Consider the following 15,774-nt stretch of genomic DNA (forward strand, 5'->3'; position numbering starts at 1 on the left):
GTAGTTACTATGCACACAAGCTTAATAGGACATTTCTTCTTCAAACTGAATGGCCAATAATCACATGTTAAAAAGCAGGAACTTCTGGGAGATTCTCCTTGATAATTTTCATAATAATGATAGAGTCCAAGGAGACTATTTGTACATTATGGCAGAATCACTGGCACATTAGCACGGATGCCAATTGAAAATCACGATTCTTTTGATATACAGAAATCAAAGAACCTAACAGTGTTATCAGATTTCGAAATCTGGATTTCATTGCTAATGTTCTAAACATGAATATATATGTGTGTGTGTATGTGTGTGTGTGTGTGTGTGTATTTATATATATATATATATATATATATATATATATATAGAGAGAGAGAGAGAGAGAGAGAGAGAAAGAGAGATAGATAGATACATACATACATACATATATACATATATACATACATATATACCTACATACATATGTATATATAGATACACACACACACACATATATATGCACACATATAGATATATATACATATATATGTATGAATGTATACATGTATGTGCGTATGTATGTATATATATATATATTTATATATATAACAGACTTTATATATATATATATATCATATATGTCCTATGTCATATATTTTATATAGATATATGTATATATATATTATATATGTGTGTATACATCACTTCAAACAATCTATACATATATCTATATATCTGTGTATGTATGTTTGTGTGTGTATGTGTGCGTATATATCATCGAAGATGACAGTTAATTGATTCCGACCAAGATATATACAAGAGAAAGGGAGAGTGTAGCACACACACACGCATACATGCACATACACACACATATATGCGCTCGTATATATATATATATATATATATGTGTGTGTGTGTGTGTGTGTGTGTGTGTGTGTGTGTGTGTGTGTGTGTGTGTGTGTGTATACAATGTATACACATATAAATGCGTACTTATATAAATACCTCCCTCTCTTTCTCTCTCTCTCTCTTTATATATATATCAGTGTTTAAACGTGCGACCATACACACAGAAAAATTACTGACACACATGACAGACAAACAGACAGACAGGTAGGCAGACAGACAGAACAGGCAGGCAGGCATGCAGAGTGAGAGAGGAGAGAGAAGAATCTGTATTATATTGAATTAATAGGTTCCTTCCCCCCAATCAGCACCACACTACAATACCAATTACTCTATCCTAACTATCGATACCTCTTTCTCCCCAACACTTGTGATTATGTGTTCAGCTTAGTATTGTGTACTTGGTACTCTCAGGTAGAAATGAAATACTTCTAATTTTTAACTTGTAAACGTAGCCATCTAGTAAAATCTCATTGGACATTTGAGGTGTTTTTCTGTGTGCAATTTTGCACATGTAACAAGTAACTTCCTCTGGTATTGTAATTAAGAAGGTCGTTTAGAAATTGCGTCGTTCCAGTTTCAATCCGTTACATAGCGCTTCATCTAGGGCTTCTAGATATGTGTCCTTTATTCGAGTCGATCAAATTCTTCTGAATGAAATAGAAGAGATGGAAACTGTGGTAAAGACCTTCGTTTTGATTTGTAATGCGCTAGTTTGGATTGGTATATCCAGCAGAAGGAAACAAGGAAACCACCACTTGAACCCTCGTATGCAGTTACCAGGGTCCACTCTGTTACATTTAGTCCAAGTCTAACAGCACCAGGCGACCATTGAGTGTTTTCCTAGAGTCCGTTTTGTTGTAATGCATCAGACAAAGTCTCTGGTTTCAGAATTTCGAAATCTCCATCCACCATTACCATGTCCCATCTCAAACGCCTTGAAGACCTTTACATAATCACTTGATCTGGTAGAAATAACAGCCAAATTTCCTCCAAATCACGCGCTTTCGTCTTAATTAGCGAAAGATCATATTAGATAATGTCGTCCTTCTAACCTCTAAAAAGACAGGATGGTCATGGCTTCAACACCTTTGACCATAATTCTACTCGACTGGGTTGAACTGTGGCCAAGCAGTGGCAACCACAACAGCAACAGCAACAACAACAACAACAATGAATTAGCATTTATTTTCGATCATTCAACCTGTTAAAAATAACGGCCAATTTTTCATTTAAGGAAAATACTCAGATAATGTAGTCCACCAATCACCCTAAAAGGACAAGATGGTTACGAACAGAAAGCCTTTGCTTACACGTCAGTTTAGTACAGGGTTGTCTGAGCCGGGACCAAACAAGCTTGCTAAAAGTTTATGTCCTTCGTTGTTTTAATAAACCATAAAAACATGATCTGGAACTTATTCATATCAACTGAGTGAAGTGCATTATAAGGTGAAATGCACTTTATAAAAATGTTTAATTCATTTCATGTATTGGGAACAAGAAACATAAAAGCTTGTTCACTATCGTTGTTGTTACTTTGTTTTTGGTGGTTCTGATGTAGTAGACCTATCCTTTAAAGGCGTTCCAGCTGTGATTATACTGGTTTTCTTTATTTTTTTTTATTTCTCAGTATCGTCTGTAACCACAAACTATCTTAGAGTTTTTAAGATTATGACAGTAGAGTCTCCTTCCTGTCTTTTCTGACAGAGCAGAGTCGGTGAGCAGACTCTCGCGGGTCTCCCATAGCACAGCGTAAATAATTCTGAGCAAGTGAGAGAGATATGGGGCAGAGAGAAGAAGAACGACGGCGACAGGAGGAGGAGGAGGAGATGATTTCAATATTTGACTGGTACTTCTTTCATGAAGCCCGAAGTGATGCAAATTAAAGTTGACCAATTTGAACTCAGTGAACCGGAACGCCTAATACAATCCTTCCCCTCCGGCGCCATGACAACTCAACCAATTCGTTGCCTCCCACTGTATGTAGAACCCTCTCCTAATAGGTTTTTAAGACGGAAGGAGGAGATTTGAGAGAGATATGGCTGCCATTTCTGGGGCTGACCACATAGGGACTGCTTCGTTTGCTCGATTTCAACATGTTTTATGTTGCTATTTAACCCTAGGTTAGGCCTCTTACATTTCGGACTCTATTGTCCAATGTAAGTGCTCTATTGTTCAAAACGGTATGGTTTGATGTGATGGAGATCGACGGAGAATTAGCTACTATGTCTAGCAGGTCGATTGATCATGCAGAGGCACACTTTGTTTGCTCAATCTCAACAACGTATAAGGAAAATCACCAATTAATTGTTAATTGTTTCAAGATTTTCTTTCTTTCTTAGACTTGTAAATGTGAGGAACCATCAACGCCATCATCGTCATCATCATCATCATCATCATCATCATCACTACTATCATCATCATCATTATTGCCATCATGATCATCATCATTATCATCATCATCATTGCCATCATCATCATCATTATTGCCATCATCATCATCATCACTATTTACATTAATATCCTCTCACTCTCCTCTTCCTTCACTCTTTCTTCTGTCCTGCTCGTCATCATCGTTATCGAGGTCGTCGTCCTAGTCGTCCTAGTCGTCCTCCTCCTTGCCCTCTTTCTCCTCCCACTTTTACTTTCTTTCTATTCAAAAACAACTAAATGCGTTAATCACGCAGCCGATATCTAATAAAATGTCTTCATCTCAATAATTCTGCAAGAGTGCAAATCCATAACTAGAATGGGAAAATGGAAATGTTCAACCATTTAAACTACTCTTTGTGTTAAGTCATTTTCAAACGAGAAAATGTCCATGGTGAGGAGGTGGAGGAGAAGGAGGAGGAGGATTTCGGTATTGGTGATGATGATGATGATGCTGATGATGATGGCGATATTGTTGCGAATGGCAACGACATTAAGAATGGCCTGGAAAATGGTGTGGTTACTACTACTACTACTACTACTACTGGCACTACGACTAATACTACTACTGCTGCTGTTCTTGCTGCTACTACTACTGCTACTACTACTACTACTACTACTGGCACTACGATCAATGCTACTACCACCACCACCACTACTGCTAATTGTTAGAAATTATTAATGAATATATATTATGTTAATATTCCTCTTTATTTTTCATTTTAATTGTGTCAGTCATTTGACTGCGGTCATGCTGGGGCACTGCCTTGAAGAATTTTAGTCGAACAAATCTTATGATCTTTATCATTTTTTAATTTTAATTTTATTTTATTCTATTTTATTTATTTATTATTTTTTTTTTTTTTTGTAAAACCTCGTACTTATTCTATCAGCTCTTTTGCCACACAATCACGCCTTTTTACACTTCTATTGATTTCAAGCGATTGTACTACGTCCATGCTGGAGCACACCTTCATTGACTTTAATCGATCGGATCGATTTCAGACCTTGTTATATTTCTCAAACCGTAAACTTTACGGATCGCATAGTGAATCAGCCTAAAAATCCACAGCTATTAACCAGTGTAAACATAAACATACATATGCATACATTTCAGTCTTTACTCACAGAAGCACCGGTCGCCATAGCGTTACAATGAAGACACTTGCTCAAGGTGCTGGATCATGGAACTAACTTGTGACCGTGTCATTGCCAAGCGACCTTTTTAACGCTACTCAATAGCTGCTGGAATGGGAAAAAATATTAATTCCCCAAAACAAAAACACCAGAGACCCACTCACCAAAAGAAGTCAACTACAGGCCTGTAATATGTTTCCCACAACATTTTATACTCGACTAGAAGCTAGTTATTCAACTGAAGAGGAACATCAGTATTACCAGTGAACGAGAAAGGATCAAGAATGAGACGTACGACTGTATAGAGCAGCGAGCAATGTTGTAGATGACAGTAAAAAGAGGAAAACAAATCTTTGCATATTATAATGGACATTGGAGTGATTTCACATAGATAAAACAGCACCACTATTAAAACTATACAAGAAATGATGAGTAAAAAACCAACCATACCAATAAGAAGAGCATTTCAAGGCGACTCATTAAATTTGACTCCATTAACAAACTTGTTGTCTGAAACTTCTAAGTGATACAGATGCGATGACAAAACTACAAGGGAGTGCTGAAAAGTTCATGGCCTTGGGTAAAAGGAAATACTGGAGGATCAGTTAATTATGATTTTATTCAACATGTATCCTCCTCTCAGATTCACACATTTGTTGTCGCTGGCCCTTCAGTTTTTCTAAGCCCTGTAAAAGAACTCGGTAGGTTGGGCCTCCAATCAGGCTTTTTTGCGAAACCTTTAAGACCAAGAACTTTTCAGCACCTCCCACACACACACCTCGTATACATCATTCTGTCTATACGAATAACCAAAACATATTTACTAGGGTCAATATCTAGCGGGAAATCTAACTAAAATTGTTCACAAATGCAGCGAAGACATGGAATCGAGCAAACATTCGATGCCCATTGCATGAAGAAGGAGTTAACAAAAACTGAGAGGTTTAAATTGGAGTATTCCACCAGGATTTTCATAATCAATGTAAATGTGCTAACTAGCTTAGTTATACACAACAGTTTCAAGATATTTCAATGGAAATGAAGGAAATTCAAGATCTTAGATAGGAAAAACAGCAATAAACTACTAATAGATTTCTAAAGCTACCACCTAAAAGCTAATGTACACAGAATATACCTATCCAGCACATTGGAGGGTGAGGTCTGACACAAATAGAAAACTGCAACAAAATAGCGATAGCGGGTCTTGAGAATACTAAGAAATAAGAAAAGGCAAATTGGCTGATGCAATAGGAAAACATGAAAACAAAGAGACTGTTTTTTTATTCTTTATAAAGAAGTAATAAAGTGCAAAGTGGAAAGTACGCTGGTGAAACAAAAAATTAAATGAGGACAAAAGAACAGAAAAAGGCAAGACAAAATCAAGAGATTCTCAAGAAAAATCGAAAGAAAAAAAAACGCCCATGGTTAATGCAAGGAAAGACTGAACAGGGAGGAAGTAAACCAGACCGAAAGCCATCAATGGAGTAGAAACAATAAGCCTGATTTTAACCGTACAGATTCACAATCTGCTCACAAATAATTACAAAAATATAATAATGAAAGCAAATGGTTACTTGAAGTAGACAAAACAATTAGTATAATGAAACAACCATGTCATTATTCAAGTTTCATAGTTGTTACAAAGTTTGAGTTTACTCAACCAATTGGTACACACACACACACACACACACACACACACGCACTTTCTCTCTCTCTCTCTCTCTCTCTCTCTCTCTCTCTCTCTCTCTCACACACATACTCTCTCACTCTCACACACACATACACACTCTTTCTGTCTCTCTCTCACACACACACACTGACATATGCAAGCACTCAATGCGACAGGCGTATTAACATCTTCAGTTCTTATATAACAAAAAATATAAATGTATATAAACATCAACCAAACATAGTATATAGCAAATGGTCACAGTCGTCTGTAATATTCCAGCTCAGACTGGCAAAGAGATCAAGGCTGACCATCCAGATATTATTACCAAGGGCATGCACAAAAATGCTTATACTCTGATCAAAACATTTCCTTGAAGAAAGTGGAGAAACTGCTAAATTACAAGGATCTAAAACTAATATATGCAGGACCTGATGTTTGGATGTTTAAACAGCACTAATAAAAATCGGAGCACTAACTCTGATATACAAATACGAACAAATACACAGAAACTATTCCAAGGTTTAACAGTGTTACACATAATAATCCAAGATATAACCCTATTAGACACATCCCCCATCCTACACAAGATATTTTCAATTGAAATACACGGCTCAAACAGTATCATCTCAGTACACAACACATACCTTATACAATAACCATAAAAGAAAATAATACAATTTATTCAAGATATACTCTACAAAGCAAAATAATACAACATATTCTCCATACAATCACCACCTGACACAAAAAAGGCAAAAATAAAAACAACTGAAACAACAAACACATCGTACGAAAAAGCAAAACTGATTTAAGAACTGATGTAAGCCATCCAAAGAATTAACATGGCTGGTCTATTATTTTCACTGGGAATGTTTTTTTATAAAAAAAGAAAGGGACAAGTTTTACTATTGGTTTTGAGCCATTTTGAAAAGCAAGAAGTAAAGTGAACGACACAAGAAAGATATAGAAAACATAGAAAACTTCGAAAACCAGATAAAAGAGATAAGAAAAACAAAACAGATATAAAAACCCATCTGATGCTGCATCTTAATGTATTCATTACTATTGTCTCTTTGGTCTACTTTTTACAAGTTTTTCTTTTATTCTTTATTTTATTTCATTCTTTTTCTATCCGGAATTTCTTTCTACCATTCATTTCTTTCTTTCATTTTTATTTTTCCTTTTCTTCCACTCGTTGTTTTTGGCTCTTACATTTTTCGTTCCCTCCTTTTCTTGTTCTTCCTCTGTTTTTCTTCCATTCGCCAACCAATCATTCTTTACTAAATGCACTCAATGGATTCTGATTGTGATGGTGCTAGTAGTGAAAGAAGTGATGGCACTGGTGGTGGTGGTGGCACTGGTGGTGGCGGTGGCACTGGTGGTGGTAGTGGTGGTGGTGGTGGTTTTCAGGAAAAAATAGGTGATATACATTTCTACACATGTAGCAGCCAATACAAAGGTAACACAACATAGGTAACTATGTGAGTGCGCGAGCGCGTTTTGAAGACGTGTACTCTAGTGGTTTGGATGTTGGTCTCACGATAATAAGATTATAGATTCGATACCTGGGCCGGCGGCACATTGTGACATTTCGTATTTTTCCAACCTCCACTGCTGAAGTGAGCATCAGACCACTACTTGTGCAACTCCTTTCTCTCGTATAGATACATACTGGATGCTCCACTGAGTCAAGATGCAAACAGAAAAGAATAAACCTGCACCGAGGAACGAAAAAGAATAGAATTATTGAGTTATGGCAGTCAGGCCTAGTGATCGCTGTGGCCTGAAACTCGAGTTGTGAGAAAGAAATTCAGTTTAAATAACATGCTTGGGTATGTGCGTTTGTGTGTGTGTGTGTGTGTGTGTGTGTGTGTGTGTGTGTGTGTGTGTGTGTGTGTGTGTGTGTGTGTGTGTGTGTGTGTGTGTGTGTGTGTGTGTGTGTGCGCGCGCGTATGTGTGTGTGTGCGCGCGCACACTAGAAGATCCCGAGTGGCATATGCATGACTTGGAAACAAAACAACAATTCGGGTTTGATAGGTACGAGGTACTTGATTCCAAGCCGATGCCTGTAGCTTTCCTGTTGCACTTTGCTCAAAAAATCCTGAAAGTTGCAGATAACACAAACTGAGATACGAATTATGTTAGGGGATTTCACGAGCAAAAATTGCCTAGATTAGGTGGCTTTCTCAGTGAACTTCACGTATATTTGCCAAATTTGGTAAACTGTTACTGCAACTTAAACAGAACAGGAAAATTCTGTTTTCTGAGTCAGGAATTGGAAGCACTGCGGAGGAAGGATTCGAAGAGATGTAGACAGTACTGGTAAGTTTAACCCATAAATGTTGAGCAGATGAGCGTAGTTTAATCGATATGCTAGTAATTTTTGGTTATTAGCCGAGGAATCCACAAGTTCCATCGCATGCATAATGGTGTCGGACAGCACAGAAGGGAAGTTGGTTGGCACTTTTCTCATGGAATACGAATAGCAACAAAATTTAATCCAAGAAAGATGAGCTATTTCTATGAAACATGCCTCTCTTGATGTTAACACTCGCCAAAAATTTTCCACTTAAAGTTAACTTTGTATTCCAGTTCTTCATTGATCACCTAATAAAATTTAATGTTATCAGCCATCTGTACCAGTTCAAGACTTTCTAAAATTATTATTATTATTATTATTATTATTATTATTATTATTGAGTGAGAGAGTCGCGCACACCATCGAAGTGACACTGGGGTACAAATATACGAAGCCCAATATACTCATGATGACTACCTGTCTGATAAGGGTACACCAGGAACATGCATCACAACCATATGTGCGCAGCATGGTGATCCCATATGAAGATAAACAGCGGATGACCTTGCAGGTGGGGCGCAGTTAGAATTTTCTTCAGGCCCAGCCCATTCAAAAGGTCCTTGAATCAGAGCTGCTTAAGGATGTTGAATGACACACCTATGTTTCCAGAAGTGTATTATTCAAATCCCAAAGAATTCCTCTCAACACATGGCTATGATGCTCCCCCACTACATCTACTCGTGATCAGAGATGCACCTATCGTCAGCCACCAAGGGACATGCTCAACTGGTTACGGTCAAGCAACTGATAAGCAAATTTGTGGTATGGAGCAGAATATTTGGTGTAGCTCATCTTTAAAACCAAGACAACACATTTACATGATTGCTATAATGTGGATCCCCGTCCACTTGTATATCATTGTCGGCACTTGTAATATTCTGTCACCATTCTTATGTTGGGGCGGTATTCCACGTCTTATTATCTTTCACTCATCTACCGTGCTATCACTGATAGCTCTGCAAGAAAATGAATTTGAAACGTCTACCTTGACGGTACCTCGAACTCGTATCTATCATGTAACTGACAGACTCCAACTGAAAATTCCTACAACAACTGACCTCGGTTAATCACGTAGGAAGGGGAGTACCATTTTCACTACAACATCTCCCCTGTTTGTTTTTGTTTTTGTTTTTGTTTTGTTTTTTGCTTTTTTGAGTGGGAAGCAAGTAATTTTATTTTACTCTATTTACGCCGCCTCCCTTTTTAGCGCTTCTTTTTGTCTTCCAACTTAATATTTTTTTTCTTTCTGGAGTCTATTTGTAGAAACTCTGTGTTCTACCTTTTTATTCCACTTGTACGCGTGGGTTCAAACACCTGAAACGGTATTAGTACCTGGAATGTATCATACAACCATTCCATAGGTTCTTCTAATCTGTCTGGTCCATTTTCTATGAATCTCTTCTTCAATTGGTTTCTGTATCTTTTTTCAGTACCTTTCCTGCTTTTAATTCCGTGCATCATTTTTCCTCTGTACTTTGTAATTTCCCCTTCTTTGTAGTACTGTTTTCCGTTTTTATACGACCTCATGTATACCTCATCACCAATTTTGAAAAATTTTAGATTGTCTTTCCTGGTACTTTTTCTTTCTTTGCCAGGTAACAGTTTATCAAAAACTGATTTCACCTTCCTCGTGCACATCAGTTCTGTTGGTGAGTTTCCTGCAGGTGAATTGGGGTTCAGTGTCACCCTGAATACCCTTAGGAATTGCTGCAGAGTGACTTTGTCTGTGGCTTTCTTGTTTGCTTTTCTCAAAGCTCTTTTAAAAGTATCCACAAAACGTTCTGCCTGTCCATTTGATCTGGGGTGGTAAGTCGCTAACGTTTTATGTTTTACCGTGAACATTTCGCAGAATTTTCTAAATTCACTGGACACAAACTGTGTTCCGTTATCAGACACAATCACGTAAGGGATGCCAAATCTTGCGAATAATTCGTGCAAAATATTTATTACCGTTTTGGAGGTTTGTCTTTTACACTTAACAATTTCCGGCTGTTTTATAAAACTATCAACTACTACTATGTAGTGATAACCATTTAACGGACCCGAAAAATCAATCTAGTCTTGACCATGGACTTTTTACTTCTGGCCAGGGCTCCCATATTTTAGTAAGCAATTTCGCCGCCAAAGCACAACCTCTTCAGCCTTTCACTACGTTTGCAACTTCCTTGTCCATCTTCGGCCAATACACATAACTGCCCATAAACGCTTTCATCCTTGCAATCCCCGGATGTCTAATGTGGAATGCTTTCAACATTCTTTTTTTTTGTAAAGTCTCAGGTATCACTACCCTTTGATCATTCATCAGTACGCCGTCGCATGCTGAATATATGCTTACCTGTTGCTGCTTTTTCTTACCGAACCTATTTTTGTCATCTTTAGCAGACCACAGGATTTTTTTTTTTTTATTAATGAACTTATCTTTTGGCTCGTATCGCTTTATCTCCTCCAAAGTTATTGGTAACTCTTGTACAATGTTCCACATTATGTGTTTAATTTCCCCTTCGGCTCTTAGGGCTGCTATTACTGTGTCCTCGAATGGTTCGCCATTTCTGGGTATTAACCGGGATAGGCCGTCAGCATGTCCTAGCTTTTTCGAAGGTAAATATTCCATTGCGTAGTTGTAGCTTAGTAGAACGGTACCCCATCGCTGCAACCTATTTGCTGTATGTACTGAGATTCCTGTCTTGGATCCATAAATCGTTAGCAACGGACCTCTTTTTCAACTTGGTTATAATTTATTTCCGCTGGCAATAGCGTCTTTGATGCGTCGGCTATGGCCTTTGGGTTGCCATCTTCACATTTGTGTAGGAGTACGGCACCTACCCCGTACTCACTAGCATCTGTTGCCCGTTTCGTTTCCAAATTCGGATCGAAGTGTGTAAGCGACAAGTCTGAAATTAACATCCTTTTTAGTTCCTCAAATGCCTTCTGGCATTTTTCTGGCCAAAGCCATTTAGCATCTTTTTCCAACAGCTCGTTCAGTGGAGCCCTTGTGTTGTGTATGTTTAGGATATATACTTGATAGTAGTTTACCAAGCCTAAAAATGCTTGTAACAATTTGACGTTCGTTGGGGGAGGTATATTCCGTATTGCCATCGCCCTTGATGGGTTTAGCCTGCGTCCCCTTTCGTCAATTACTTGACCAAAATGTTTGATATTTTTCATCAAAAATTCACACTTTTCGTCTCTGGATTTCTTCTGTGTCGTGCCTTACTTTTAATATCCTATCGCACTCTTCTGATAGTTTCTGGAGAGTTATATACTGGTTCGTTTCCAGCTTTGTGAGAATTTTCGTTCTGACTTCTGTGTTCTCTGAGCAAAAATCAAGCACACGAACCAGTCTGGAGTTAGTTTATCCAGTTTAAATATCTCACACTCTCTTTTCACTCTACCCGCATATGTGGTAAAGTGTTTGTCATCTCCTTTATCAGTGTTCAAACACTTCCAACGTGTGTTAAATAACGATGTTTTTTCACTGAACATCTTACATAAAATGTCAAATGTGTCTCCGTGAAATTTATGTCAGAAACTGTTTTAGACAATATAAAGTTACAGTATTTCTCATGCTCTATCATCGCTAGTTTCCTCCGAATTAGACGCTTTTTCACTTCATTCATCCAATTTTGGCATCCATTTTCGAAACTTTGTTCAAATTTTTGGTAATATGCCTCGAACGTGACTCCTTCTTCCGGATCATATTTAAATTCATTAATTGAAATTGCTACATGGTCTGGTGAAAATGTATTTTCTCGTTTTTTTTTTTTCTTTTTTTACCAACTTCATTAGTTGTAGCGTTTCTTGCTGCAACATTTGTTGTTGTTCTTGTTGTTCTTTGAGTTGTGCTTGTTGCTGTTTTTGGAACTCAATTAGACCCTCTAACAAGTTTGCTATAATTTTACGGATTTTTTGTAAAATTTGTACAACAAAAATGTTTGTTACTCCTCTGTCGAGTTTTTAATTTCTCCACGCGAAAAATTTTTCAACGTCGTCCACGTGAATTTTTTTTTATTTTCACGTGCAAAAAGAATTTGTTTCAACGTTGTCCGCGTGAATTGTTTATATCCTCGTCGCCTCTATTATAATGTGGATCCTCATCCACTTGTATGTTATTGTCAGCACTGTAATAGTCTTGTCGCCACTATTATGTTGGGGCGGTATTCCGCGTCTTATTATCTTTGACTCCTCTATCGTGCTGTCGCTGACAGCTCCGCAAGACAATGACTTTGAAATGTCTACCTTGACGGTAACTGGAGCTCGTATATATCACGTACCTGACACTGACTCCAACTGAGAATTCCTACGACGACTGACTGTCTGAATTTATAGTGGCATTGTCACGTGGGAAGAGGAGTACATTTTCACTACAACAAAAGCACTTCCAATCAGTTAAGATCAGAAGCCATGAGAATCAGTGCCTGGTATTGCATCAGGACAATTATAATTATCATTATTACTATTATTATTATTATTGTTCAGTAGTTTTGTTTTTATAACGTGCTTTCACTTCACTACCGAGCGCAGCTCTGTGTGCCTTGGGTATGTGCTGTGGTTTGCTGTGATGCTCTTATGGTTACTGTATTGAAAGTGTTTATTATTATTATTATTATTATTATTATTATTATTATTATTATTATTATTATCATTATCATCATCATCATCATCATCATCATCATCATCATCATCATTATTATTGTTATGTTGTTATTTTTTTCTTCTTTCTTCAAATTTTCTTCCATTTCTCGCCGAGTGTTTTCCGTACACCTAGGGCAGAGAAACTCGTTGTATGTATTCCCAGTTTACACACGCAAATTCACAGGTAAAATATGTATTTAAAAAAAAAAATTCATGAATGGATGTTGTTTTCACAGCGATAATGCTCTTCTCAGTACATGAGTCGTTCCAGTTAGCACGATTTTTTGCACTTCCTGTAGGGATGGTAAGCCTGGTATCATTTTCAAATAGGATTCAGTACCTTTTTTTATCATTCCTAGAGACCCTGCAATCACTGGTACGGTAGTCGCCTTGAGGTGCCACATTTTTTCAATTTCTATTAGCAAGTCTTTATATTTACTGATCTTGTCAAATTCTTTTGCCGCTATATTATGATCACAGGGAATACTCATGTCAATTAATAAACACGTCTTCTTTGTCTGATCTTTTATAATAATATCCGGTTTATTAGCTTTTATAGCCTTGTCGGTATGTACGGGGAAGTACCAGAGAATCGATACATTTTCGCCCTCAGTCACAGCTTCAGGATGGTGTTTATACCATTTGTCAGCAGTTTTGATTTTATAATGCTGACATATTGCCCATTGTAAATACTGGCCAACTCTGTCATGTCTTGCTTTATATTCTACAGGTGCTAAGACTCTACACCCTGAGATTAGGTGGTCTGTAGTTTCAATCGCATCGTTTCAGAAATGGCATTTTGGATCAGCTCCATTTTTTATCACATTGGCTTGGTAGTTCTGGGTTAATAAGCTCTGGTCTTGAGCAGCCAATATGAAACCTTCACTCTCTGCTTTTAGCTCTGAGCTTCGTAACCATTGATGCGTGCGTTTCTGGTCGACATCAACTTGTTTGCTACGAGCCACATACTTACCATGCAGAGGTTTCTGTTCCCATCTGCTAGCTAATTTTTCATGTGCTTTTGTCTTTGCAATTAATTTTATTTTCTTTGCAGCAGCAGTTGGCGCATTTCCTTCAACCTGATCAAGCTGGTGGGTATCTAAGAGTTCGGTAGCGAATTTTTTGCTCTCTTTCAGAATAGAGTGAAGTCTTTTCGGTCTTTCATGTTTTTCAACAAGTTTCAGCATCCAATCGTTGGTTGTTTCAAGGTATTTGGCCAGTCCGATTGTGGTGATTTTGTACGTAAGTTCAAGCTGGATCAAGATTCGACCTCCCTGAGCTCTGGGGAGGTAAAGACGATCCACGTCTGCCTTTGGACGGTGCATCTTATTACAAGTCAGTAGCTTGCGGAATTTTCTATCAATTTTGACTATTTCACTGGTATTCCAGTTAAGCACATTGAAGCTATAAAGAACAACTGGGACTGCTAAGGAATTTATGGCTAACACCTTGTTATATGCATTCAGCTCAGACTTTAGAATTGCTCGAACTCTTCTATAACATTCCTTTCTAACCTCCTCTTTCATGCTTGCATGCTGGATACCAGAGCCTTCATTTATTCCTAGGTATTTATAGGTTTGTTCCTGCTCAAGTTCTTTTATTACTGTTTCATTTATAGGTTTGTTCCTGCTCAAGTTCTTTTATTATTATTATCAATATTATTATTATTTTTATTTTCATTGCTATTATTATTATTATTATTATTATTATTATTATTATTATTATTATTATTATTATTATTATTATTATTATTATTATTATTTCCTTTGCACAGCTTCTAATGCTAGAGATATTCAACGGTGCCAGCTGTTCACTACTATTTTCGAGCACCATTTGGAGTATTCGAGCGGTTCCAAGCAGTGCTGTTTTCTGCAAGCGCTCCACCCTTATTGTAGCCCCTATTTGTTCCATGTACTTTTCAAGATTTTTAATCACTGTTCCCAAGGCTCCGACAGTTATTGATACACCTTTTTCAGCGACCACAACTGCTTAAACTCCCAAGCTAACCTGTCATATCTATCGACATTTCTTTTTTCCTAGCGCATACCTTGTTGTCCGCTGGGCATGCTGTATCTATGATCCAGCATCGTTTGTTTTCTTTCTCAATTAACGCTATGTCTGGTTTCTTATTCTCTATTTCATGGTCGCACTGAATCATAAAATCCCATAGGATTTTAGCATTATCATTTTTGATGATGCCTTCCGGTTTATGTTTGCATCACTTTTTTGCAAAGTGTATTAGTATTACTACTACTACTACTACTACTGCTACTACTACTACTACTACTACTACTACTACTACTACTACTACTACTATTATTATTATCATTATTATTATTATTATTATTATTATTATTATTATCATTGTTACCAAAATGAAGCAGACTGAGATGTTTATTTTGAACTTGTGGAAGACACACGAGATGTCGAAATATTGTTCATTCGATAATAGTCGCACTCTTCTTATTGTTTCTTTAATTTCTGGAGGAGTAACTTCAATCCTTTAAATATTATTATCATTATTGTTGTTGTTGTTGTTGTTGTTATTATTCGTACTGGAAGCATACGTGTCTTCTTGATCGTAAGTTTAATCTTTTAATTTGTGTCTCCAAAAGATGTAAATTGTTTATTCTGTTACAAAACGCTTATTAAAAGCACCACCATT

The sequence above is a fragment of the Octopus bimaculoides genome, chromosome 15 (assembly GCF_046866305.1).
Source record: "Octopus bimaculoides isolate indiv1 chromosome 15, ASM4686630v1, whole genome shotgun sequence".
NCBI classification, from domain to species: domain Eukaryota; kingdom Metazoa; phylum Mollusca; class Cephalopoda; order Octopoda; family Octopodidae; genus Octopus; species Octopus bimaculoides.